This window comes from Ixodes scapularis, unplaced genomic scaffold (assembly GCF_016920785.2).
Source record: "Ixodes scapularis isolate PalLabHiFi unplaced genomic scaffold, ASM1692078v2 PGA_scaffold12__126_contigs__length_90152505, whole genome shotgun sequence".
NCBI classification, from domain to species: Eukaryota; Metazoa; Arthropoda; class Arachnida; order Ixodida; family Ixodidae; genus Ixodes; species Ixodes scapularis.
The window spans coordinates 7095955-7117809 of record NW_024609838.1 but is presented as its reverse complement, the minus strand read 5'-3'; the positions used below and the strand labels follow the sequence as shown (position 1 = coordinate 7117809).

Sequence of the window (21855 nt, the reverse complement as noted above, 5' to 3'; positions counted from 1 at the left end):
TGGCGCTTAAGAGCTGATCAACATGAGACTGAAACGAAAGCGAACGCTGCCTATCTACCTGGTCCAGAATAAACCATTATGATTCTCGTTAAATTAAAAAAAGAAATATGTTTACAAATCTCTGTAACGCAAAATTAGATCGCAGCTCTTGAGGAGGAGGAGGGAAGGATACGCAGGGGAGGGTATGTCCCTCCTCCTCCTTTAAATCCTCGCGTCCTCCCGTCCTCCTTCGTCTCAGTTTCCCCACTAAATTTAGCTGAAAAATTGACGCCACATGACGTCAACAGCAGTTGAATTCCCCGCTAAATTTAGCGGGGCACTCCATTGCTGTTGGGGTCACGGGACGTCAATTTTTCCGCTAAATCTTTTGGAGAAACAAACTTTTTTTCATAGAACATAAGCGGGCGAGTCGAGAAGCCGCTTCAAAATGTTTCGTTTTGTTTGTATCCTTTTTCATCGATCACAGGAAAAGGAAAAAAGAGCTCAGTTCCTTGCAGATGCGGCCCAAGTTGCCGGCATGACTGGAGCTTATCTTGACGGGCGAGTGCGTTGAAGGTCAGAGAGGTGTTTCCCGTTCGAAAACGACTCGTACGACGGGGACACAGAAGAAAGAGAAGGCAAGACGCAAGTTCGGGACCCTGACAACGAGACAAGCACCTTTCCACCATCGCTCCGAGCTGTGGGCCCGCTGTGCCATGTTTCGCGCAAGAGGGCGACTGCGCATGCTCATAACGCAGTTTACAGTCCACAAAGATGGCAACGCGCAGAAGCACTGCGTGCGCGTCAAAGTTGATACCCAGAGGCTAGCAGCCACGTTCCATGTGCCCGTACCTGTCAACGCTCGCTGAACAACGCCTCTCTCGATTTACGATGTGTATACCGGTGGAAGCTGGTGCAAGTAGTAAATTCAACGACCCCAGTGGCACTGGCTGCTCGAACGTCCGACGTCAGTTGTATTCTTATAAATTATGTCTAGAAATCGCCTCCTGGTGTTGATTAAAAGATAAACGTTTGTTGTCTTTTACAGGTAAGCCTGTTATGTGCTAGGATCTAGAAAACAATGCGTCCATAAATGTTATATAAGAAAAAAAACAAAAAAACTGCCGGCTAAACGGCGCTGGATCCTTCGTTCCGACTGGTCGTTGCAAATATAAATTAAAAAAAAGAGGGGCAACCCGCGTGAGTCAGCCTTCCTCGGCATTATTAGATAGTGACGTCCTGATTCCTTGTTATCATCTACGGTCACCGACTTATCTCGGCTAAGGGTGCGTCGTGAAGAGGCTGAGGGCAGAACCCTTCAATCAAACCTTCTTTTCTTTCGCTTCCGCGATGCTGATAAAAAGATTTGGGCTCAATCGGAAAAACTGCCCACGACGTGTGCCTGGAAACAAATTAGGTTTAAAACTTGCCCCATGAGTGACCATAAGGCAATGTTCACTTTAGTCACTAAGAACTAAATAAAGACAATTAAACAACGAAGTCGTGTACGTGTCTTCATTGCAATAATATGTCAATCGTATATATGTCGTAAAGTTGTCGTAAAGATAACAGCTTCGATGGACCTCCATCTTCACGTGAAGTAGATGGGCTGTACAATTTTTTTTTTTTTTTTTTCTTTAGCACCAGTGCACTTTCGCTCTGTGTAAAAGCGTCGCCTCTTTCCCGGGCAAATAGCACGTTGGCGGCGGCACTCGCAGTTACCGGTTCGACTTATCCACTGAGAACAGAAAAGAAACGGGTTATCCTCACAAAAAAGGTCTGGTTCTCGACCCAGTGGATCGTGGTCTCCTGCACACCTGACCAGGGGTGCTATGTTGCGCTTTTTGGACTCCCAGGAGACTTGGAAGAGGGAAGTGACGTCAACGACCAGAGCAAACGCAGATTGGATGTTGACAGAAGAAAACGAAATCAACACCCAATCTGCGTTTGCTGTGTCGTTGACGTCACTTCCCTCTCCCTAGTCTCCTGGGAGTGCAAAAAGCGCAACATAGCCCCCCAGGATCCTCGCACCAGATTTGAAGCGCCCGAGAGCCGAAAGCAGCTCGATTTGGTTCGTTGGCGGTGGCGATGGTATCGACAAAGGTGGAGTATGAGCCCGAGCGAAATTCAGCTTGGAGAGCTCGAGTGCCCTCTCGACGCTCCTGCTCTCATCGCAGCCGGCGGGCTCTGGACGGCTTGGCTCATAACAGCGTGGCCATACGTCCGCAAGAGTGGGTCGGCGACGCTCACTCTAGCTGGTCCGAGCGCTGGACGCAACCGGGCTACCGTCGTCTGCCGCGCAATTCGCCCAGCGAGTTCCGCCGATCCAAGGACGTCTCCCGGAGAACATATTCGGATGGTATCGCGCGGAAACCACGTGCACGAAGCCGCCGCTGCAACGCCAAGGACGGAGCTTCGAACAGAACAAGCTACCATCGGCCGCTGCATGCAGAACCATATATATATACATTTCTTTCGTTTTACTCGGCTCGTACTGCGAGGGAGGTGCTCGAGGCAGAGCATGGAAGCATGGCCGAGCGACTCCGCCGACGACAGAACTCCAGAAGCAGGATCGGGGACGTGTCGCATGAAGCACCGCGTTTTTCCGCCTCGCAGAGCTCGCGTCCGCCTCGGCGTCCACCGGCGCAAAGGCTTCTTTCTCAAGCGCCGGCTCAACTGCCAACACAGACCGGTATATATAAAAATGGAGTACCAGCAGCACACCTTGTCAGTGACACCTGACGGATACCTGCTGTGCTACATATGCAGCAGCTTCGAAGAACGCATATGATGTCTGGTTTTGCCACCTAAAACAAAACATTTAACGCGCTAGATAAGAACTATATAGGCTTTCGAGGTATATCCTATGAACTTTTTCCTCAAGACTGTCTGTCGGGAGGTCGTCATTGGGGGATTTTAGATCATAATTTGCGCGGCATTGAGGGACTACCCATTTTTCCGCGCGACGAGCGCTAACGTTCGGAGTTGGTTGCGGGAAAAAGGTCTCTTCGGGGGGAAAGAAAAAGTAACAAAAAAATATCAGCTCCTCTATCACTGGCGACGTTATTTCTCGAGGTCTTTGCGCTCGTTTTTCTCCGCGAGGGCCTTGTCCCGCAAGGGCGGCAAGCAGTCGCCGAACCCCGCCAAGTCCACCTCTTTCCACGCCTGAGCATCACCAGCTTATTTAAATACCTCAATCGAGGGCCCGTACATATACGATGAAGATTGCAAATTAGCAAAATATAAAGCATCAGAAAAACACACAAACAGGGTCACGCCAAACACAACCAAATAGAAGACTGGTACAATACCTGGTACAAATTGTATGCCATCATTTGACATTGAATCTGACATTAGAGGTATAACCACACGAAGGGTGTGTCGTTTTGTCCGTCCTAGTGTGAATAACGTCAAAGATGTTATCATGTTACAACTTAACCCGAGATTGGAGTATGAAATAGAAACTTAAACGTATAAGGGACAGAAAACAGGGAAGAAGAGGGTGTTCTCTTTTTCCGTTTTCTGTTCCCTCCACGTTTATGTTTCTATTTCATACCTGTCTCGGGTTAAGTTGCAACGTGGTAAACACCCACCAGCTCGCCTGTACTCTAACCGTTCCTTTCATTACGGTGTTATGGTCTGTCGTGAGAGCAATTTCGCTTCTCATTCCAATCGGCCGTAGCCTGTACTAACGGGCTTCGGCCCGTTGACACAGGCATGCCACAAGGAAAGAACGTTTGAAAACCATCGAGGAAGATTACTCATGGTCGTTTCTGCCTGCTCGAGCTCGGGTCAAGGCTATGAGCTCGCAGTATTGGCCTCGGGTCAGGAAACGGCGGGCCACCCGTCGACAACTCGAGGCAGCTTGCAGCAAGTCGCTCGGGCCCTGCACGCCTCTCGAATCCTCGACGCAGACTTGGCCTTGGTGGCCAGTTGCCGTCGCCGCCTGACGACGGGCTCTTCGAGGGGAAAGTCCGGCGGAAACAGATCGTTCGATGCTTTGCCATTTTCCTTTTTCCCTCTGTATTTTTTATTTTTTTTTCTGCGAACGTTACGTCATTTGCTCGGGCACAAGGTTCGAATAATCCGAGAGATTTCTCCTCCAGAAAATTTAGCCATTCTCGTCGACGGAAAAGACAAGCCGGGCGAAAACCGGTCGACCCAGTCCCGAGGAAAGCGCAAATCGAACGCCGATCCACCGCGGAGCACGATTCGCGGGAATTAATGGGACGCAAACCAACAGCAGTAATTCGGGCAAACAGACTGCTGTCTTGATAGGGGGTATGTGCGGCAAAAAGATGAAGTGATACAAACTATGTAAGCCCATACTTATTCTGGCGACTGCACCAACTGCTGTTTTGATCAGCGAACCCCTCGGCAGAAAAGAAGTTCGTTGAAAAGAAAGCAAAAAAGAACTTTACAGATAAATACTAATATTTACGCTCGTCAAGTAAATATATAGTCCCTGAACACAAATAGACATAAATGTACAAAATATTTACGCAGTTCGTACCAGACGTGCAAGCTACATTTTTCCGAACGCGATGAGAGCACATTGGCTGGTTTCCGTTCATTGATGACGGGATTCGAGTTTGGTACGTCTGTGTGAGCCGGTTTCAGCCGATCCGTTGATACCGTTTCGTGGCGGCCACCCATGTCAATGACAAAGTACCTCAGCTTCCTGTACATGACCTTGAACGGGTGTAGCACGACTGCACCGCGTGTAGAATCCCTTTCGCAAAAGTCCCGCGTGCAGAATCCCCGTCCTCGCTGCCCTTTCGCGCTTACACCCTAATTTGGTGAAAGTCTACAAAGGGTGTTTTAAGGTAAAGGAACAACAAAATAAGGTTAACTTAAACCGCAGAAAAACTTAGAATGACGCACAAGTGGTCGATTTCATGAATCTGCATGAACAGGGATGCACTTTTCTGCCGTAGAGGTAAGCTTAGACGTAGAATTATAGTTCTAGCTAGATGGATACAAATATATTTAGAACGACGTAAAGGCGCGTTCACACTCTTGCAACCGAGTACGACCGAGAAAGACTTCTTGGGACCGGATGCACTGAGCGGAGCTGGTCCTAAAGGCCCGTTCACACTCTTGCAACCGAGTGCGACCGAGAGAGACCAAACCGGTTTTTAAGCCTCTTGCGATCTCTTAGGACCAGCTCCGCTCAGTGCATCCGGTCCCGAGAAGTCTTTCTCGGTCGTAGTCGGTTGCAAGAGTGTGAACGCGCCTTAAGAGATCAAGAGGCTTAAAAACCGGTTTGATCTCTCTCGGTCGCACTCGGTTGCAAGAGTGTGAACGGGCCTTAAGATGAAGGGAACTTGTGTTCTGTGCTGTACGTAATAGCTACAGCCCCATGAGTAGGGTGACCACCCGTCCCGCGACTCGCGGGACTGTCCCGCACTGACGGTATGTGTCCCGCGTCCCGCAAGATATTCCAAAAATGTTCAAAATGTCCCGCATTTCACGCTGTCGTAAAATTCACAATTTATCTCATGGCGCTGCCGAACAAAGGGGCGCGGGGAAGCGTGGAGGCCGCTTGTAATCGTGTGAATTGCGATGGTGCGCTATTTACTATCCTAGCATTACGGGAAGCGACCGTCGTTCTTACAGGAGATAGACGCGCAGGTGCTGTTGTGCTCCTCCCCCAAAAGTACTGCAAGAGGAAATTGCTAGCCAAGATATGAAATATAAATTATTGTAATTATATTCAAATCCAACTGTGTCAATGCGAAAGTGTTGATGTGAACTATTTTTAGAGAAAAGCTATCGCCAGTCCTGTCGTCTTTGTGTATTTATTGTCTTCGTTTTGTTCACGCTTTTAACTTTTTAATTCAGTGTGGGCCAACTCGCCCACACCCAAGTTTAAAAAAAAAAGAAACAAAAAAACATCGCGTTCTAAATTGGAGTAAGAGTATGTTGGTAAGAGCATATCGACCGGAAACCATAAGCCGAAAAAAGGTTTATTGTTTCTTCTTTACTTTTGATGCATTGAGTTCTGTTGCAGTCAATTTTGATGTTTTAAACTTAGATACATTTAATACCTTACTTGTCATTGAAATTAATATATATATATATATATATATATATATATATATATATATATATATATATATATATATATATATATATATATATATATATATATATATATATATATATATATATATATGAGCCAGGATATGTTCATATCCTGGCTCCGCCAATTTTTGGCTTTCGGCGGGTTCCTGAAAAACTTCGATTCTTTAATTCATTGGATTAAGTACGGTTCATTCATCTGCACATATTCGTTCATATCCTCCTCGGAGACCACGTACGATGACGTGAAGTGCCCGTGTTGTATATTCAATAACGTGGCTCTTGATTCTCGCAGATGATGATGATACCGTGTCTCTAAAGCTCATAAACAAAGAATACTACTACATGTACACGGGGCGAGACAAACAGTGGGAGGATTTCTGGAGCACAAACGAGCACGTACCACGTGACACTAAACGTCGTACCGCGTTCCACGCGGCGGCGTGTGTTTCCAGAACACCTCCGATTGGATACATTTCGTTTCTTGTGCATTAATAAGACAGGTAGGAACCGCCAGAAAGCCAAGGTGGAGTGGTGTAGTGGTTAGCACACCCGACCGGACATTGGGAGGCCCAGAGTTCAAATCCTGGCTCCGCCAATTTTTGGCTTTCGGCGGGTTCCTGAAAAACTTCGATTCTTTAATTCATTGGATTAAGTACGGTTCATTCATCTGCACATATTCGTTCATATCCTCCTCGGAGACCACGTACGATGACGTGAAGTGCCCGTGTTGTATATTCAATAACGTGGCTCTTGATTCTCGCAGATGATGATGATACCGTGTCTCTAAAGCTCATAAACAAAGAATACTACTACATGTACACGGGGCGAGACAAACAGTGGGAGGATTTCTGGAGCACAAACGAGCACGTACCACGTGACACTAAACGTCGTACCGCGTTCCACGCGGCGGCGTGTGTTTCCAGAACACCTCCGATTGGATACATTTCGTTTCTTGTGCATTAATAAGACAGGTAGGAACCGCCAGAAAGCCAAGGTGGAGTGGTGTAGTGGTTAGCACACCCGACCGGACATTGGGAGGCCCAGAGTTCAAATCCTGGCTCCGCCAATTTTTGGCTTTCGGCGGGTTCCTGAAAAACTTCGATTCTTTAATTCATTGGATTAAGTACGGTTCATTCATCTGCACATATTCGTTCATATCCTCCTCGGAGACCACGTACGATGACGTGAAGTGCCCGTGTTGTATATTCAATAACGTGGCTCTTGATTCTCGCAGATGATGATGATACCGTGTCTCTAAAGCTCATAAACAAAGAATACTACTACATGTACACGGGGCGAGACAAACAGTGGGAGGATTTCTGGAGCACAAACGAGCACGTACCACGTGACACTAAACGTCGTACCGCGTTCCACGCGGCGGCGTGTGTTTCCAGAACACCTCCGATTGGATACATTTCGTTTCTTGTGCATTAATAAGACAGGTAGGAACCGCCAGAAAGCCAAGGTGGAGTGGTGTAGTGGTTAGCACACCCGACCGGACATTGGGAGGCCCAGAGTTCAAATCCTGGCTCCGCCAATTTTTGGCTTTCGGCGGGTTCCTGAAAAACTTCGATTCTTTAATTCATTGGATTAAGTACGGTTCATTCATCTGCACATATTCGTTCATATCCTCCTCGGAGACCACGTACGATGACGTGAAGTGCCCGTGTTGTATATTCAATAACGTGGCTCTTGATTCTCGCAGATGATGATGATACCGTGTCTCTAAAGCTCATAAACAAAGAATACTACTACATGTACACGGGGCGAGACAAACAGTGGGAGGATTTCTGGAGCACAAACGAGCACGTACCACGTGACACTAAACGTCGTACCGCGTTCCACGCGGCGGCGTGTGTTTCCAGAACACCTCCGATTGGATACATTTCGTTTCTTGTGCATTAATAAGACAGGTAGGAACCGCCAGAAAGCCAAGGTGGAGTGGTGTAGTGGTTAGCACACCCGACCGGACATTGGGAGGCCCAGAGTTCAAATCCTGGCTCCGCCAATTTTTGGCTTTCGGCGGGTTCCTGAAAAACTTCGATTCTTTAATTCATTGGATTAAGTACGGTTCATTCATCTGCACATATTCGTTCATATCCTCCTCGGAGACCACGTACGATGACGTGAAGTGCCCGTGTTGTATATTCAATAACGTGGCTCTTGATTCTCGCAGATGATGATGATACCGTGTCTCTAAAGCTCATAAACAAAGAATACTACTACATGTACACGGGGCGAGACAAACAGTGGGAGGATTTCTGGAGCACAAACGAGCACGTACCACGTGACACTAAACGTCGTACCGCGTTCCACGCGGCGGCGTGTGTTTCCAGAACACCTCCGATTGGATACATTTCGTTTCTTGTGCATTAATAAGACAGGTAGGAACCGCCAGAAAGCCAAGGTGGAGTGGTGTAGTGGTTAGCACACCCGACCGGACATTGGGAGGCCCAGAGTTCAAATCCTGGCTCCGCCAATTTTTGGCTTTCGGCGGGTTCCTGAAAAACTTCGATTCTTTAATTCATTGGATTAAGTACGGTTCATTCATCTGCACATATTCGTTCATATATATATATATATACTCAACACAATATTAGCCCTTAAGGCTGCGGTCCCACGGCGGCCATGACATATGACGCTTTCAGCACGTTTTCGAAATGCGATCGTGGCGTGTTCAAGCTTGCTAAAATTATGTGTTATATATCATCTTGTAGTGTACAACATTATCTTTTATCTGATGTAGGATTTGTTTTCCTAGTGCAAAAAGCTAATTCAGAGGGCACCCGCGAACATTGACCTTTTCGGCAAAACATGGTTTCGTAGTACAGTGGTACAGGGTGCACTATTGGAGCAATTTCTTTCTAATTTTAGAATGTTATAGAAGAAGAGTGCGTTCATTGTCAACGGAGGCCCTTTTTTCGTTTTTTATTTTATTTTAACAGATATTTACTTTAGAAAAATTGACTTTGCGGAAGCACTTCAGTCGCGAAGTTTTGGGCGCCTACTCGGTCATTTTATTTGAAACTTTTTACATCAGTTTGTAATTATGGTCGAAAGAGTTACGCTAAATTTCATTGTAATATGGCTTAAACTTTTTTCGGAATGCTCACGTGAAAAGTGACAAAAACCGTTAATTTTGGCAAACTTCATTTGGTAGTACAGTGGTACAGCGCTTAGGGATTGGCACACATGAATAAAATTGTAGGCCCGCAAAGAAAAACATATTCTGCTTTGCAAAGCGAGGCCCTTTTTCTAAATTTCACTTTTGATTTTCCATAAACAAAGTTTGAATATAGGTGAAATCACGTATTTGTTGATAGTCAAAAACGAGTATTTTGACCCCTTTTGGCAGACATTTAGGCCGATATTTTTAGTATTAAATGGAGATTACTGTTCCAGGTCCTGATTATTAGCCCACATTTTCACTAATCGAGCCTATTTATTAAAAAGAATCATAAAACACACAGAAAACACAAATTGGATGTCTGGTTGCGCCCTCTATGTGGCAGTGGCTGAAATGTGACTACGCGAGGTTCAGGAAACTGCCGAGGATGGCGCTGATTCCAGCTGTGGTTGCCAGCTTCGGAAACTGGTTGTACACTTGGCTTCTTCCGTTTCTTGCAAAATAACGTGCTGGAAAACTTGGTCGAAACTCGTGAGGTCCTTTATAACACGGTACTTTCTGCTAATATAGCTTTTAGGAAGAATTTCAGTCGCTTTCATATTGTTAAACGATTTTTTTTTTTCTGCGAGGCTCCACCGGTTCAGTTTGCTGAATAAATTGTTCACGGAATCGATATCGAAGTTTCAAATTACCGAAATGCCAAAATCGCCAGTTCTGCGTAGATACGCAGCGTGACGAACGTGCTTCTGGTGCGTGTGCACGTACGTGTTTGCTGCGTAGTTCTTCGGTTGCTGCGAGTTTTCGCGTATTTATTGTGCACTGCTTACCTCCGTCTGCGCACGCATCTCATCCTTGTAACTACCCCTGCTCTGTTTGCCTAGAGTGAAGTTTGTGTCTGTCTTTTCGTTCGCTGACTAAGCTCGTGTCGGTGTCCTTCCTACTGGCTGCTGTTCGTGTTTGCGTACCGTGTGTGTCGCTTTGATTACTAGGTCCCCTGCTTATGGGGTGGAGCAAGCGGTGGGCGTCGCGCCAGGGGTGGGTCGTGATTGGGGAAACAGCTTAGCAGCCGACGCCGACTTCGGCGCGTTTCTTCTGCGCACGCGCGTACTGTCATTGATATCGCTACTTCGCGCCGTGACGATGCGCTGATCTACAGGCCGGTCGGCGCTCGCGTGATATTGTTGAAAATTCTCGAGCGTGTATTTACGTTTCGAAAGCCATAATAGAATTAAAGTGGGCATTTGGCCGGCAGCCGGCATACCGTGGCTCTGAAAACAGATTGGTAGGAGTGCCCTCTCATTCGCTGGTTCCACGCTGGGTGCGCGCAGTCCGTGCTTCTGGCCTCCCCAGCCGCCCAAATGCGTTTTTCTGATGCTTGTTTTGTTTTCAGTAAACAGACAATAGATTCCTGCTGATATTCTCCTTTATAATCTTCACTCTTGACAACTCTTTAGTGTTGGAAGGAACTCCGTCAAATTTGACGATAATGCATGTGTAAGTACAACTGGAACCTCATAGTTGCAAGAATACTTTTCCTGGATTGTCTGCATTAGAGTGCCTCCATGTGCGCTTCGCGCACATGAAGGCTCCCTAGTCTGCACCTTTCTGATAATATGATCGGTCTCCATAAATTGCACTTCCCCACTTCGGGAGCACGGCCAGTGGTGGTTCTCTGTCGGTCATCGAACCTCACACACGTGAAGCGTTGTCAAAGCTGTGATATACCGGGCGTTTTATTATTCTGTTTTGTTTTGTTTTGTTTTTTTTGCTGAAAGAAATTATACTTTTAGTATTCCCGGGGATAACATTATCGGCTGCGGCGGACGTAAAGGAACGAGCGTAAATTGACAGTTAGTGGCCTAATAAACTAATATTTGCCATTTGCGAACGCTGGAGAGGGGGCGACCTCCTCTCCCCCGTTCGCTCCGCTGAAGTGGAACAGGGTGGGAGGAGCTCCCACTTCGTTCTTGACCTGTCACCGACTACAGTTGCGAATTCCACTTGTCATTTTGGAGCGATGACGAGATAGAGCTGAGTCATGTATTGCGTTCTCTGAGATGAAGAACGCAATGCGCGCGGAGTTGCTCCACGTATGCACCAGCCACCAGTAAAAACGACCTGTCCTCCGAGGAGGTCGAGCGAGACGCCGGCTGACATGAGGGTCGGTCACCTCACCGTCACCACCGTCTACCGTGCCTTCAAAAACACGGGGCGCAATATGTTTCTGCAGTATAACAAAAAATTGAACAAACAAGGTGCAAACTTTCATTTTTTTCCTAAGTGTGGTTTGCAGGGCTGAACCGAATACAAAAACGATACGCCGTGCTGGGATGACGTTGACTACAATGGTACACGATCATAACAAGAGCACAAATCCTGCCACGTTATTTTGCTACAGTGATAAGAGCATATATATCTTTGTCCGCGATGCGGCAACAGAGACATTATTTCCAAATTAGAGTTCGAAGTTAGCCTTCGATGCTAGCACTGACCAACTCACTTCACTCACAGGGTGAAAACGTGAAACTTTGTATCATTCGGACAGAGATCGAAAAATAACACGCACCGCTTCAACTTGGACACCCCAAAATAATTAACTGTAGTGGATCGCACGCAAAAGCTTCGCGTACGCAATAAAATTGCCGGTCAGAAATACGGTTCCGCAAACAAAATCAACATATGAGTCATCAAATTATGAAGAAAAACCAGGAGTGAGCGTGCCAAAAATATTCGACAATTATTGTTGTCAATATTTGTTTTTCTATCCACGTGCTTATGTCGCAGTGGAAAGCCGTGAAACTCCCTATAAAATTATTTTGGGCAGTGTTTCCGACGGTGCTCGCTCGATCGTAAAATGTCGCTTTGTTGCTACTTCGGCGAATCAAACAAAGAAGCCACGTTCACCTACAATGCCCTGTCCACAAGAAAGGAAATCGAAATTTTCGCTTCGTTTTCTTTTTTTTTTTATATTCTTCTCTTCTGCACGATATAGGGTATGAATTATTATCCTTCCCTGTACTCTCGCTGCGACGAACAGTCCGATAAACGAGTCACCCTATGACAAAGATGGGGGTCCCGAAAATCTCCTAAAATCGTGTTTGTTCTCAGAGACACATCCGTGTGTAAGAAAAACCGCGGCCCTCTCCACGAAGTACGGACATATTTGATAAATAGCGTTGACTTGAGGTTGAACTTTTCATTTGCTTTGTAAACACAAGCGTGACGTCACGTGCGCATCCCACGCGACCCGACTGAAGTCTGAACTGGTGTACTATGTGTGGACAATAGGGCATTATTTTGACTTCCCGGCGGCGACGACCTTGGCGAGGGAGGACAGATGGGGGTCCCGAAAATCCTAGAATCGTGGTTTGTTCGCAGGGACACACACATCCGTGTGTAACAAAAAACGCGGCCCCCTCCACGAAGCTTACACAGGCATTGTTTAGTGACTACTGAAGATGCCTCCCGCAAGGGAGGCGAAACTGGTCAGAACTTCAGCTTGGGCGAGTTGGTTATTCATGATTCATGGAGGCGTTTATTCATGGAGGCGAAACGTCTAGTGAAATTGTTTTTTTCCTGTTCTGTGAAGTCGGTGCTTTTATATTAATTATGTTACCAGTCGGCCTGTGTACCAGTGCTCATTTGAAGAATCGCCTTTGTCTTTTTTGAACCCTAACAAAAACACCCTCATAACATTTTTTTTTACTGTTCGGCTACGTTGGCATAGCCTATAATCGACATAATTTTTGCGAAAGCCTACTTTTATTTTATAATTATCTGTAACCATTTCTAATTGAAGAAGTGACAAGTATAATAATTATATTATGATTTCATATCAAAATTCGACGAACCGGGAGATGCGAAATTCGGTGAAACAGCTTTTCAAAAAAACATCCGGTGCCCGAAACTTGCTTATATTAAAATGTCTAACATGTGTATGTGTACTAATACAGAAGATGAGTGCAATGTGGAAACTGAATGGCCTCACAAACAATTGTCAACGAGTTGGAATTTTTGATGAATTACCCTTTGTCGAGTCATCCTACTACCGATTGGCCTCTTCAATCAATTGCCCGTCGACAAATATTGTTGTTGGTTTATTTGCCATCTGCTGTAAGGGGAAGGTGTGGGGCTCGTCAAGCCGACATCTGCCAGCATTTTCATCACGCCTCCAGCGCCTGTACCGACTGACGCCGACGAGTTGGCCTAGAAATAAATACCCACGGACTATACTATAGCCGCTAAATATCTCTACGCGAACATGATTTGTTTTCAAAGGGGCACCGGCCTGTCGGTGCTTCTTTGAATTATACATACGTCACGGTCAAAACGTTCCGCAGCTAATGAGTGAAGGCCGACCAACCTATTTTGTCCAAATATCCGTGTATGGGAGATGAGAATGCCACTGCGTCAAAGGCAAGACGTGTGCGAGCGTCGCTAAAAATAGATACCACTATCGATGTTTTAGTATACATGGTTTCATTCTTAGTCAGAGCGCAAACAGAGGTTAGATGTCACGAAAACACATACACAAAGACAAAAAGCACTTTATCACGGCGCATTGTATGAGTTGTTATATTAGTGGGTGGAATCACCCAAACAAAGATAGTGAACGCCGTGGCGTTTGGGTGTTGAGCTGTTGGTGATGCTTGATCGGCGCAATGTGTCAGTCGAGCTCCAACTGAGGGTGATATGAGGCAGGGCAGCTCTGTGGTTTTACTTGTTGTGTTGCATAGTTAGTTTCGGCCGTCAGCAAATAGTGAAAAATATCTATCTACCTATCTCTCTCTCTCTCTCTCTCTCTCTATATATATATATATATATATATATATATATATATATATATATATATATATATACAAAGGCAAAAATGCGTACTGTCAGAGTTACTAATTCGAAGTTTACTACGACGTTTCGAGCGGGGACCACTCTTCATCACCTAATGAAGAACGGTCCCCGCTCGAAACGTCGGAATAAACTTCGAATTAATAACTCCGACAGTACGCATTTTTGACTTTTTATATATATATATATATATATATATATATATATATATATATATATATATATATATATATACGTATATATATATACATTTTACTAATACAATGTCTGGACATTTACACTTACCAAGTAACCATTTTCAGCTGTGATTTGAGACTGTGTTGCGCTTATCCCGCTCTTATTTATTTATTTTTTGTTTCTCTTGTTTCTGGCCTTTTTAGTATAGGCTTCCACCAGCTCGCTTGCGCGTGAACTCTAATTTCAAGTGAAACAAGTTTGGAAATTAGGGCGACACTATATAGGTTTGAAATCCTATACCAATTTTATTGCCATTTGGTGAGCCACGTACGAATTTTGAAATATATCTTTTCATCCAAATAATCGATTAGTAAATCGAATAGCGATTCGGACGAATTTACTACGGCGGGAAGAACGAATTTGCAAATCTCGTGGCAATTAGGAAATTTCAGCCATCCTTGGTTTCCGATTGGTCGCGCTCAGTAGCGGCTCCCTCCGCACAGAGTAGCCTCGAGTCATAATTCGCGGAGTCTCTACTGAACGGCCAAAAAAGTGCGGCGCTTCAACTGCTCCCGCCCAAACGACTTGATGTATTTGTATACGCCCATGACATCGGCCGCGATCGGCGATTGAGGTTCCGTTAGCCGACGCAAGCGTCAGCGGACGTCTCATATTTCCATACTCTCATTTAACTACAGAAACAAAAACAACAACAAAAAAATCATCCAGTTCATGCTCACTATGTTCACCACTGACAAGATAGTCGGTAGTTTACGAGTTTCCGTGCAAAGCCGATCAAAACGAGGCACCAGATCAACTTTTACGGCTGCCATCAGGAAAGATCTGGCTTGTCGCGTTCCCTCAACGTCACTCCGAATATTGTTTGTGCCCCACGCACCATCCTCTTGTAGCAATATTTTTATTGGCCCCATGTGATTTCTTTTTTATGTTCTTACTGGTGTTTGATCATAATTCGGTCATTGAAATAGTTTTTGCTGCCGACCCTACCATTATTTTGACCCTCTGGCAGCAAAGGAATCTTATGCCGGCATTACACACGAAATAAGAATGTAGACACTCCGTCCCATATCTCAAATTACATCACAACGTGTTTACACAACTGTAGTGCAGAGGTACGATGAGCAGGGTCTGAGCAAATATTAGTTTCAGTATTTTCAAAAGAGCGACGAAACAAAATAAAGAAAGGACCGCCAATCGGCAGCGCGTGCAAGCAGAGGCAGTAGTTACAGGAAGCGCGATGGGTGTCTTTCGTACGGCCGGCATCAACTCACGCACTGTCCGAAGATGTACTCTGTTTTACTCGTAGGATTGCAACGCTGCGGAATGTAGGCGTGTGATTTCAGAAAGCGCGTCCTACCATTTCTACGTGCGAGTGCTCCTCCTCGCGCCCGTGCCTTGGCCAGCCCCGTACACAACGTATGCAGTATCGAAAAGGCATAGTTCAAAATTGACGGTCCCACTTTTCCATACCGCTTCAAAACCCCATCTCGCTCAAATCACTTGGCAGCCGGACAATTTTGGCAGGGGGCCTCAAGTTGGGGATTATCCGGTACATTGTCCTCCCAACAATGAACGTGGGCGCGACGCGCATGAGGGTGAACACGTGAAAGGAGGGGCGTAAGAGTGGAGAAGGAAACTCAAGGTCGCAAGCGACGGGAAAAAGGGTTTCGAAATTGGCGCGCAGGTTTTGCAGCATTTGCTCATACGGACAGCCAACGCCGCCCTGGTGGTTCAACTAATGTTTTGTTCAAGATGGCCGCCGTGGTACCGCAGCCTTAAAGGAGTTAGCCGAGGAGGTTGCCAAAAAAGAGATCAGTGAAACGTTTCGGGCCTGGTAGGCTCTTCGTCAGTCAAGTGAGAAGACTTCGTTCTCCTTTTCTTTCAATCAAAGAAAAAACGGCCGGAAAAAAGAAGAAGTTAATTGGAAAAATGCTTACCGTTTAGCGGGTGCCTACTCAACTAAATTCTCGCTTAAAAGTTTAATATATCCCGATATTAATGTAATAAATACTATGGAAATAATTAAATATAATATTATTACTGCCATTCTTATCATAAAACCAGTTTTTGGGACATGTGGTTGGGTATAACCCAACTATACCTGGTGTCATGTGAAGCCAATGAGAGGCCCAATGTTACGCGTTTGCTCGTGTCACATTAAACGATGAAGCGAGAAAAAAAAAAAAAAAGCAACAGTGCCGTACCGATTAGAAGATCTCAATTAAATGTCCATAAAAAAAGAGGGCAATGATCCTTTCGAACTGTTAAGGCCCTTCGGTTCTAAAGTATTAAATCTATAGATAAATTCAGATTCTTTATTTTTTCGATCTCTGGTGGTTCGAAAGCCCCCCTGGAGTATAATAAAATTAAAATCAGAAAGTCCGTTATGTCCTGCGGAGTTTAAGTGACGGGAAACCGGTCCGGCAACGTGTTTACGTACATGACTTTTATGTAGATTCATGCGTTTTCTTATGCTTGTTTTAGTTTCTCCTATGTATTGAATTTGGCATTTTCTACATTGAATTAAATAAATAACATTTTCCGAATTACAGTATATATATATACATATATATATATATATATATATACATATATACTGTATATGTATATATATATACATCACTGGGTGTGAAAATTATTTGAGCTTAATGGCCGTAATACAGTGGGCAGGTGTATAATATGCTTTCAGCCACATTTCGTGGTGTGGGTGGTAACATATGTCCTCTTATCTTATCCTTCTTAGATGCCGCAGTTGTAATAACACTGACCCCCCCCCCCCCCCCCCCCCCCCCGGTCACCGTGTCCCGCATTTCTCTATCAGGAAGGTGGTCACCCTACCCATGAGCTGCGGGTTAACAGTTTTAACACAACCCACTTCGACAGAACTACGGTTTTTTTGGTCAATCTATCTATACAAACAAAAACATAGGTGCAGGTGTGAAGTTCGGGGCTTATAAAAAAACGTTCAGAATTGATCTCCCGCAGGGAACGTGGGCGAAGCTGTCTGAAATGTTTCAGAGGCGGTGAGCATAGTTTGTGAAATCCTGGATCAGTGGCGTCACTAGGGTCAGCGCCCCTAGTGAATACGGGGCGCTGACGAGTGGGCCAGGTGGGTTAACGCGAATGTTAACCCACGTGGCCCACCCGTACACAACGTTTCGCGGCGGTTAAATTCACTAAAGCGTCTTGCGATGAACAATTCGGGGCGGGGGGGATTTCGGCTGCTAAATCGTCTTCGACCAACTGAGTGCCACCCTTTCAAGGTAGACCGCAAGAGAGTGTAATTTTTGAAGGGGCCATATAAAGTACCTGGACGTTTTTCTCTCCGATTTTCCAGACTACCTGGGAACACCCTAACCACTTCTGTCAGCTGGCCATGTGAGGGTCCAACGTCCTCCACAAACGCAGCCTGTAGAGTCGTGACAGGTTCTTAATAACTGGGGAGGTGTGGAAGGAGGTGATTGTAGCGGGGCTGACTTTCGCCAACGCGACTGTGTGCGTCCTTGGTGACAAGCTAGACGTCACGGAGTGACAACGACGTGAGGTGGGTCGGCAGGCACTGGGGCTGTCATGGGAGCGTTGCCAACGAGGCCGTCCAGACGGACATGGGATGGTCTCGAAGTCCGAAAGGCTTCCAGCAGGCTCGGGTACGACGGACGACTAATCGGTGCCGGTGGGTCAGGAGGCTATTCGACTACACCCATACAAGTGGACTACAGACATGGTGCCACAGGCGTCTCTACCACCTTGAGAGCAAGTACCACTTCTTCGCAGAGCCCGTGGAGGCAAAAACAGCGCAGAAGTGGGAAGCTAAGTTCGAAGAAGAATATGTGAGAGTGGCTCAAAGCGGCTCAAGGAAAATCAACCTTATGATCATACAGGGAAAATAAACAAGCGATAGCGGCAGAAACCAAACTGTATGACAACAGTTTGGGCAGCCGACTGATTTTCGAGGCGAGGGCAAGGCGAGGGCAACACTGGACTACCGGAAACAATTAGACTCCAAGGTAGAATCTACACTGTGTGTCGGGCGTGCGGGGATTGTGCTGGGACGGTAGAGCATTTGGTGCTTTCCTGTGAGTGCCTTTTACCACCTGTGATGGACCATCATAATCCTCACCCCGATATGACCTTAACGGATGCTCTGGGGTTCACTTTGTCTCCAGGTGCCAACAATACAGAAAAGGGGGAAGTAGGTGGAGCCAGTGTTGCCACAGCAAACACTGCGATAGAAAATAATTGTTTTATGTGTCCTTTTTTTTTTCACTATTTATTTTGGCTATGGCACGAAATGTTTTTCGAGCTCGCCCGCTGCAAAGGGAAAAGTCGCAGAAACATCGTCATCCTCTATAATTGTGTGCTTCACAATTATTGTATACACCTTTTCCACAAGGGTCCAGCCATCAAGAATTTTGGCACTTCTGGTATATGTCAAAACATTGTTCCGATATCTCCACGCCGCTGGAAGGTGTTCACGAAAATGCGTGATTGTCACACACTCTTGTGGTGCCTCACCTATATTTCCTCGCATATTCCAGGTTGAAACGCTTTATTTTTTTTTTTCGTCCCGCATACCAGTCATAAACAAGGACCCACGGAAGCATGCGGTACCTGGCGTCGAACAGTATGCTTATAGGCTTTTTTTTTTCCCCTCTCGTTCTCGGTTACGTGGGTTGCCCACGTAACCAAGAACGAGAAGGAAAAAAAAAAGCCTATAAGCATACTGTTCGACGCCAGGTACCGCATGCTTCCGTGGGTCCTTGTTTATGACTGCAATAAACAAAATAAATTAAAAAATCCATCTTGGCCCTGTTCTTGCGAACCATGAGCTAAGTAGGCATCATCTTTGACAGCTCATCGCTTCCTCCGTTGCTCTCCGCCAGTCAAGAGCTATCTGTCATATCGAGTTCAATGAATTGCGTTTCGTCATCGAGCATCTTGTTTCGATCATCACGGGCTCTCGTATTGACAATGACACGTCTCTGTCTCATCACCGACTGACTGTGCAGTTCTTGAAAGTGCCGCCTACCATGTTCATGATGGCTGTCACATCAATTCATTTCGAATTAAAACGAAAGGTACACCCTCATTTAAATGCTTAGGCATCGAGTTCTTGGAATACTCTCGAAAGGACTAATTTGCACCGCTGTCTCAACTTAAAAATCTGCGTTGACATCTTTTTTTTTTTTTTTTTTAGCACTACGGGTGTTTAAAACCAGTAAGCGTGATGACAATGTGCGTCTATTCTTTTTTTTTTTTTTTTTTTCAGCAATGCAAGGTGGAAGCATCGGAAATGTTCAAGATGTGCTCGAAAATTAAGGTTGTCTGGATTACAAGCATTTTAGACGTAGATTCTACTTTTCGTTTTCCTTTAAGCATCACCTCAGGCTGTAAATACAGAGAAAGGGAGAATGTTATCTGATCGATCCGTGGCAAGTGTAAAACGTGCGCTTAATATTATTGAAGAGCAAGTCAACGACCGAGATAATATCCACCGCTCCAGTTTGCCTATCTGTTCACGCTTAGACTCCGCGAAGTGTCAGGTGTTCACATCCACGAACGTCTGCTCGTTGTTACCCCCTCTTATCGCGCCAGGCCAGACCTGCCGACGCCGACAGAACTCGCTTGCAATCCGCCTGTTTGTTTGTGTTCCGCAGTCCTTTTCGGATGACTTCAGCGACACCACCTGCGAAGCCTGTTTACACAAGCGATGACGTCACGAGCCCGATCCCCCGTCGGAGCTCGACGCGACGGAAGAAAGTATATTCACTCGGTCCTTGGTCACGGTCGATTTGGTCGCGTAACGAGCCAGCTGAAAAACAGGCCGCGGCGGGTGAGCCGTTTCGTAAGGCTGGTAAGGCACGCATGCCCTTTTATTTACGTAATGAACCGAGAGCGCCCCGACGCCGTTCTCCGTTCGAACCTCGGAGGGCTCGGGCCGGAGCAAGCGACCTCTTCCCAAAGCCGACAAACAAGTTTGCAATCGTAGATTGGCTATAAAACGCACGACGCAGCTCCAACAACCAAGCAACTAAAAAAGAGACGAAAAAGCGGATGCGAACACTTTCGCTGCAACCTCTCTCTCCCCCGTGACCTCCTTCCTTTTCTCTTTGGGGCAGAGTTCTTTGTGCGCGTGCGACGGATCGGCGACTCGCATTCTAATAAAAAAGCGTTAATGAACACCTCGGCACACAGCCAAACAATGCTCACCTGTTGACAGCTAAAGTCCGGGACATCGGGGCCATTGCTCGGGTGCGATCACAACAACGCCGTTCGCAGCCTCGGCGGCGGAGCCGAGGACAGGCGTCGAAGCACGTTCGGTGCGATTTCACGGCACAGACGTCGCGCTAAGTCCGCAAACCGAAGTATTTACGACGCACTCGAACACCACGGGAGCCGTCGGTCGGCGTCGCCCACATGTCCGCATGGCCTACGCTGTTCTGCCAGAGACCACCGACGCTGCTCTCCGAACACGAACTCCTAGGTGCAGGCGTCAGCTGTTGGCCGATGCACGGTCGTTTTGACGCTTCGTAACGTACGCACGCGGCAAGAATTAGGTTCGCGACGCTGAAAAGCAAAGACGGCCAGTGAGCGCAAGCGACAGCAGCACGGTCTCTCCGTTTAGTCAGTCATCCGCACACAGTTCTTTCGTGCTCCTGGCTGCCCCTGAAAACTGAATGCCTGAATGGCGCGCGCGCTGCATCTTGGGTCTTGGGTAAGTGCTCTTCTCTCTTTCCTGAAGAGCTAGCTCCTTGGAAGTGGGTGGCGACTTGCGCCACCTGGCCACGGTGGAAGACTGACACACCCACCCTGTCGCTCTTCAAGCAACGCTACATCAATAGCTTTCAGCAAAAAAAAAAAGAATAGCTTATTGCATACTTTCGAATGCGCCAAGAAGCTGAGGGAGCGTGTTCATTTTCGTACAAAAAGTACTTGTCACGTCTCGTTAATATAGACCCCGTTATATGGATACCCTGCAATATGGACGAAACTTTTTGCCACCGGCAAGTCGCCATGCAATCCTGGTGCGTTAATATAAAAACCTGCAGTCTGGAATATGGATAGCTACTTCAGGAACGAACTGGGAAAATACACGAGTTTTTGTCTCGTGATTATGAACACCAGCTTTCAAAAAGAGGCATCAAAACGTAAAATATATTACTGAATACAAGAAGTCACGGTGTACACCCCATTGGTTGCCGGTCTCCAGACAAGACCCTGCACGCCTTACAAAATCCTAAACCTTGCGAATTTGTCGCTATATAAAGTGTGATGCTCTCGAAACCTGAGCTTGCTAAACAATATTTCTGGTTTTGACCTTGATTCATTTTTATGTACGACAATTCTGAGGACCGGAGGCGTTCATGTTAACAAGACACGACCTTACAAGAAAAACACTCGACATTTTATGCCAAAGGGCAATATTTGGTAGAGAGAAGTCAAACACTGCTTCCCCGCTTCGATGAGAGGTGCCTTCTGCAACGTACAGGATCATGCAGACTGACCATTCAACAATCTTCAGGAACTAAATAATTACCACAGCTAGAAACCAACATGCAGTACAGGATCATGCAGACTGACCATTCAACAATCTTCAGGAACTAAATAATTACCACTGG

The 21855-nt window shown here is 46.2% G+C and overlaps 1 protein-coding gene across 2 annotated transcripts in view; it reads right to left on the bottom strand.

Moving 5' to 3' along the window:
• Positions 1-20947, bottom strand: part of LOC8041025 (microtubule-associated serine/threonine-protein kinase 3) — a 171899-nt gene extending 150952 nt beyond the window's left edge. Inside the window, exon 1 of one of the 2 annotated variants that reach the window (XM_042289402.1) lies at positions 20447-20947. The gene's annotated coding sequence lies outside the window, so the exon portion shown is untranslated. The remainder of the gene's footprint in view (positions 1-20446) is intronic. The other variant, XM_042289403.1, reaches the window with a different exon arrangement.
• Between the last annotated feature and the right edge of the window lie 908 nt (positions 20948-21855).